The sequence below is a fragment of the Pyxicephalus adspersus genome, chromosome 8 (assembly GCF_032062135.1).
Source record: "Pyxicephalus adspersus chromosome 8, UCB_Pads_2.0, whole genome shotgun sequence".
In the NCBI taxonomy this organism is placed as follows: Eukaryota; Metazoa; Chordata; class Amphibia; order Anura; family Pyxicephalidae; genus Pyxicephalus; species Pyxicephalus adspersus.
Window position 1 is genome coordinate 10,199,929 of NC_092865.1, and position 7,553 is coordinate 10,207,481.

Below are 7,553 nucleotides of genomic sequence, written 5' to 3' on the forward strand. Positions count from 1 at the left end.
AGTAATGGACCAGGCTTGATTGAAGAATGTCAGCCGTAGGCTATTAAGAGAGCTGGTTCAGACCCTCTTCAATCATCAGCAGGATATCAAACTCCACCTGCAAGGATCTGGGAGCTCCTCCTCCTCCTAGCTTTGCCAAGGCAAGAATGAGCCCTGTAAGCTGTGCATGGATATGTATGCCCAGCTGGTTGCTATGACAACAATGACAAGCCAAAGGACTAATATGCTAGCTGCTACTGAAAATTATATAATTATATTTGTTATAATATATAGAAATGTATTTATTTCAGCAATTTTTTCATTATTGTATATAAATACATTAATGAAAAAATGGTTGAAATAAATACATTTTTATATATTTGTATATATATAAATTACATATTAACATTGCTTTTTATTACTGGTGAGGGCAAAGGCATAGAACATGCTGTCAATGTTTTACTTTTATATTTCTTTGCATTTTATTCCCCTTTCAGGCCTTGCTGCAGGCCCTGCTGCAGGCCTCAGGCCTTGCTGGAGTAAATGTTGCCATGGCAACCAGCAAACAGGCCAGGAAATGGCCTAGCATCTTCTGCAGGTAAAATCTACTTGCTTTTCATTTACCTCTCCTCTATCTCTGAGTGTAAATAACAGAGGGGTGTTGGATTTAGTTCAGTTTGAGCCTTGTTTACTACAGCTACAGTAATTAAGGTTTTAAGGGTTATTGTGTGATGCAGCTCTGACAGGCTCACACTTCTCAATATATTTGTGAGATATTATGAGCATTTTGATGAAAGTATTCATTGAGAAATCCCAGGCACAACACAATCAATTTGGCATAATGCATTTTTATTTAAAATAAAAAATGAAACTTTTATCTTGGTAAATCCAAATGCAAATATTCATTGTATGTTTGTAACAATGGATTTAAAGTTAATGATGAGTTCCTATCATCTATTCTGGGATTATTGAGCATTTATTGATCTGATCCGTTTTAGTTTTCAGTATAGAAACTTCTGTGACATGTTTAGTGAGATGATCGGTGCAAATCTCCTGTTTCCTATTGTATGAGACTTCAGGGGTGCACAGTAAGAATGGGGTGGGCTAAGATAAAGGAATGCAATCTGGGAAAGCAAGATAAAGAATGCCGGAGTACACTGCCAGGTACAGGGGTACTAGGTGGGGCAGAAGGTACAGGGGTGTAAGAAGGAAGGGGCGCTGAACCCAATTAGATTGGAGAAGATAGACCATCATGGGAGAATATGGGTGATCCAATACACCTGGAATGTATTTCCTAAAAATCATTTGATAGTTGGCAAATGTATTAATTTGTTTCTGGACCAAATCTATTCCAGGTTTACTGGATCACCCAGGTTCCCCCATGATATTCTATCTTTTCTCCAAACTCCTTGTATACACTCTTATCATCTCTTGTCTGAACTACTGTAACCTCCTCCTCTCTGGTATTCCACTAACTCGACTCTCTCCTCTACAATCTATTATGAATGCTGCAGCCAGACTCATCCATCCTTCCCTCCGCTCCTCTTCTGCTGCCTCTCTTTGTAGTTCTCTTTATTGGCTTCCATTTCACCTTATAATCAAATTCAAGCTCCTGCGCTCTGTTCGCTCCTCCAATGACCTACTAATGACTTCCTCACTCATAACCTCCTCACATGCACGACTCCAAGACTTTTCTGGAGCTGCCCCAACTCTCTGGAATGGTCTTCCTTTTCCTATTCAGCATCCTTCTACTTTTTGCTCATTTAAAAGAGCATTCAAAACTCATGTTTTCAAACTTATTTATACATCTTCCGTCTCTTAAAACTTCCCACCATTCTGTATCTCCCCTCCTATTGTGTGATACTTCCCTCACTTCCTAGATTGTAAGCTCTTTGGGGCAGGGTCCTCTCCTCATCCTGTGTCACTGTCTGTATTTATCTGTCATTTGCAACCCCTAAGCACCCTAGACTCAAAAACTCACATACAGCCAGCATATGTGCATGTATTGCAAAGATTCACTGCACACCCAGATTGTTACTGAAAGGTCTGTTTAAGGAAACACACTGCCGCATGCAATTTCAAGTTACTGCCTCTCCAGTTTCAGGTGCTGCCTCTCCTCATTAAATTAAGGGGCACCTTCACACTCATGCCATTGCAGTGCTTTATCATATGCATATTACCATGCAATAAATTGTTCAATAATGCACGGTGCATGACTAGGGTAGCTCGTACCCTTGCACCTCACATTCCCCCCTATATACTTTCCCCTCACTTACCCTTGCCAGCTCTCCCCCTTATCTCTTCCCCTTTACCAAATAACACCCCACAACCTGATGCGTTTAAAATGGCTGGCAAGTAGCCGTTTATTGAACAATAACTTAACACTTTAATATTTCCATAAATTAACTCTGTACATAAACATAACATAACTTATACATACAAACAACAAATAAATAACACACAAACAACAAATAGAATAAAATAACTTAACCATTAAATAACCACTATCTAAGCTCTGATTCAACCTTTTATTTACCATAACCAATTCTTAATATAACCAACCATTTTTCCCAAACTAACTAGGTCGCAGGTCCGGAAGGTAAAGTCCGCCACACCACCAAATCACCAGTAATTACCAATACCGCCAAGCCATTCTGGCCCCTAGCAGCACATCGCCACCTCAGGGGCCTCATTGGCTTCCATTTCACCTTATAATCAAATTCAAGCTCCTGCGCTCTGTTCGCTCCTCCAATGACCTACTAATGACTTCCTCACTCATAACCTCCTCACATGCACGACTCCAAGACTTTTCTGGAGCTGCCCCAACTCTCTGGAATGGTCTTCCTTTTCCTATTCAGCATCCTTCTACTTTTTGCTCATTTAAAAGAGCATTCAAAACTCATGTTTTCAAACTTATTTATACATCTTCCGTCTCTTAAAACTTCCCACCATTCTGTATCTCCCCTCCTATTGTGTGATACTTCCCTCACTTCCTAGATTGTAAGCTCTTTGGGGCAGGGTCCTCTCCTCATCCTGTGTCACTGTCTGTATTTATCTGTCATTTGCAACCCCTAAGCACCCTAGACTCAAAAACTCACATACAGCCAGCATATGTGCATGTATTGCAAAGATTCACTGCACACCCAGATTGTTACTGAAAGGTCTGTTTAAGGAAACACACTGCCGCATGCAATTTCAAGTTACTGCCTCTCCAGTTTCAGGTGCTGCCTCTCCTCATTAAATTAAGGGGCACCTTCACACTCATGCCATTGCAGTGCTTTATCATATGCATATTACCATGCAATAAATTGTTCAATAATGCACGGTGCATGACTAGGGTAGCTCGTACCCTTGCACCTCACATTCCCCCCTATATACTTTCCCCTCACTTACCCTTGCCAGCTCTCCCCCTTATCTCTTCCCCTTTACCAAATAACACCCCACAACCTGATGCGTTTAAAATGGCTGGCAAGTAGCCGTTTATTGAACAATAACTTAACACTTTAATATTTCCATAAATTAACTCTGTACATAAACATAACATAACTTATACATACAAACAACAAATAAATAACACACAAACAACAAATAGAATAAAATAACTTAACCATTAAATAACCACTATCTAAGCTCTGATTCAACCTTTTATTTACCATAACCAATTCTTAATATAACCAACCATTTTTCCCAAACTAACTAGGTCGCAGGTCCGGAAGGTAAAGTCCGCCACACCACCAAATCACCAGTAATTACCAATACCGCCAAGCCATTCTGGCCCCTAGCAGCACATCGCCACCTCAGGGGCCTCCACCGCTCACCACTTAAAGGGGGGGTCTCCACCACTTTGGGTGCCCCCCCACCAAAAGTGACCCAGAACTATTATCTTCCACCAAACCTCAACCGCCACAGCGCAGTGGCGGGAACCCTCACGCCCGTGCGCCCCTCCACACTCTGATCGCTCTCTGTATCCCATCCTGAATTCCAAGGCACCACAAATCTGTTCCCACATCATTCAAATGGACACCATCCCCCCTGAAAAACCGCCAGGTGTCCTCCTCCAATTCCCTATGACGCACCACCAGGCCCCCATTCCTAGCCACAAATCTACCAACCTCCTTATTCACTTTAATCCTAGCTTTATTCACTCTTTCCACCGACCTAGCCTCCCGCCATACTGACCTTGCCACCATGTCCGACCATACCAACACTGTGCCCGGAAACTCCACCCTCAGTCTCAGGAAGTCCAACCGCACATCTCTAACCAGACCCTTCATTGCCCTGCGCCCCAGGTCATTACCCCAGCATGCATCACCAAGACGTCCGGCGGTCTATCCAGCGCCGCGCATCTCCAAACCTCCGGGACCATCCGACTCCACATCATGCCACGAACTCCAATCCAACGTATGATCACCTCAGCCCTTGGGAAGCCCAACTGACGACCATCCAGCCTGACTTCTGCCCTTCCCGCACCCCACCAAACGTAAGAGTGCCCGACAATCCACACCAAACAACTGCAATCACCTAGAAAGATAAACAAATTAACAACAACTGTCCCCTACCCCCCAACTACCACATTACCCGAAACCAGTCCCCTTCCACCTTTTCTCCAACCTACAATAATTTCGGCCTAACATACAGCTGGAACCGTCTAGATTCCCACCTCCCAATCGTTCTAATAGCCGCCTCCCCCAACCCCCACCTTGCAGCCTCTGTAGCCGCCCCAATCCTAAAGGAATGTGAAGAGAAAGCTTCCACATCCAACCCCAAACATTTTCTGAAAACCGCAACAAATTGAAAGCGGGACAAAAAGGACCCATCCTCATGCAACAACAAGGGCCCCCCTCCACTCCTTCTTACCCTCAGCAATGCCTCCACTGCTTCAACAGGGCATACCCTGGACCCTCCACCCAGTCTAAAAACCCGCAACAGAAAACCCTTCCCCCTCTGATCTGTCTTGGACCGCCTGATCCACATACTCACCTCATCACCGGCACACACCACGTCCTCCTTCCAAATTCCCCCAGGGGCCGTCTTAGTCGGACTCACCAATTCCCCTGAAGGGTTAAAATAGCTGATCTAGCTGGGGTCATTGAAGGGAAAAATTGCTGATCTAGCTTGAGCCATATATCTTAAGGGAGGTGTATTTTCTTTTCCTATCTACATAGTTTAAATGTAAACAAATGTCAGGAATTGTACTTTCTTTGAGATACGATGTATGTCCTGTTTTCATTATATATGTAACTAAAGACCAACCTTCTTTTGTATAATTATCTGTATAAAAAGACCACTTCGTTAAGTAAACATTAGAGTATATTCCTAAGACCATACTGTGTGTGTGTGTGTTATTGGGATATCTCTCCAGACGTCTGTTTCTCTGGTCCAGGAGAAGTCAGAGTGCATTCGATTTGTGGAACCAGAAGTAGAAGCAGATCCTTTCATCCCCGATACGCATTGCCCCAAAAAATGCTAGGCTAAAAGCCGCTGCAAACAAAACTCCCTCATAACTCCCTGTGCAAACTACCTCCAGCTGGTTAACCACCCTCTGTAACAGTTCATAGGACACCGGCCTCCTCTTATCCGGCACCCTGCGCCCTTTCCTATACCCCTTCAAAGCCTGCCGCACTACAAAATCTTTCGTCACGTCTCTCCACCCCTGCCACTTAAACCAGAATGCCATGCCCGCTAACAACCTGTTGATCACTGCCACCGACGCCCCCCGTGTAAATTCCCTTTACCAGCCAGTATATTAACACATGTACAGCGTCCCCCACACCCCCAAAACCAACCAATTGCCCACGTAAACTGTCCCATTCCCTCCAAACCGCCGAGTACGCTGCCCAGGTTGTCTCACTCACCGACCGCCGAATCAAACCTCTGAGGATCCCAGCGCAATCCCCCATAACTGCTCCGGACACTGGTACCCGCGTTGCTCCGCTTCTGGCGCCAACACGCGAAACCTGTCCCACTGTAGACGAGACAAAGCATCAGCGATGTTATTGTAAACCCCAGGAATGTGCCTCGCAGAAACAAAAATATTGTGCTGCATACACAACAAAACTAAATGCCGCATCAACCTCACTTCCGGCACTGACGACACCGAAAACTTATTCACTGCCTGCACCACCCCCAAGTTGTCACAATAAAACCTAACCTTCTTATTGGCCAGCTCCTCCCCCCACAAATGCACCGCCAAAACAATTGAGAACAACTCTAAAACCACTAAATCCTTCACCAGGCCCCCTGTCACCCATTCCTGAGGCCACTCTTCCGCGCACCATTTTCCACCAAAATATGCTCCAAAGCCCGAAGCCCCAGCCACGTCTGTGAACAATTCCAGATCCACCGCGTCCACCGGCCCTTCCAGCCACAACGCTTTCCCGTTAAATCCCTCCAGGAACCTCTGCCAGACAGCCAGGTCCGCTCTCACCTCTCTCGTTAAACGCACAAAATGCAATGGCGCCTTTACGCCCGCCGTAGCTCCCGCTAGGCGCCTGCAAAAGACCCTACCCATTCTTATCACCCTACATGCAAAATTCAGTTTACCCAACAAAGATTGTACTGCCTGCAGCCGCATTTTGTGCCTCCTCCTTGCAAAGTTCACCTCCTCCTTTAAATCCATCAACTTATCCTGTGGCAACCTACTTTCCATAGCCACCGTGTCCAGCTCTATTCCCAAAAAGGTCAATACCGTCAGCGGCCCTTCCGTTTTCTGCTCCGGGGGCACCCCAAACTTTTCCGCCACGTGCTGCAACGTTGCCAGCAACACCCTACACACTGAACTCCCTGCCGGGCCTATTAGCAAAAGATCATCCAGATAGTGAATGACTGACTTTTCAAACAACGCACAAGAGATCGAACACCCCATAGGCAAACAGCGATCCACGAAATATTCTCCACCCCACTTGCAGCCCAGCAACCTCACACACTTTGGGTGCACCGGCAGCAACCGAAAGGCGGCCTCAATGTCCGCCTTTGCCAACAGTGCCCCTTTCCCATACCTCCGAATCCACCCTATCGCCGCATCAATTGACGTATACCCCACCGTGCAAACCTCAGGATCGATCCCATCATTCACCGATCTCTCTGGGGGGAAGAACAAATGATGTATCAGCCGGAACTTACCTGGCTCCTTTTTGGGAACTAAGCCCAACGGCGACACCATTAAACCAGCCAGCGGTGGCGACTGAAAAGGCCCACTCATGCGACAGTTCACTGTCCTCCTTACGCCCCATCCCCCCAACCGTTCTGTCTAAATTAAACCTCTCTAAGGGCAGCAGCGTGAAGATATCCACGTACTCCCCTTTCCATATACGCTCCCGAACTTCCTCCTTCAAGTGCGCCCCCAACGGCCCTTCAAAACAAATGTATACCTCCTCTTTTGCTGTGTCCCCCTACTCCCCCTTGCTCCCCTTGTGACCCACTCCCTTTCCCTGGCAGTTCCCCCCCGCCTCCCCCCCCGCACCGCCATCCTGTTGCCCCACCCCAACCTCCCCCAAACCATGCCTGTCACCCACTTTATCCAGCCTCCTGACCATCTCCCTCAACCCCTCCAAAACCGCATGTACCCCCCCCCA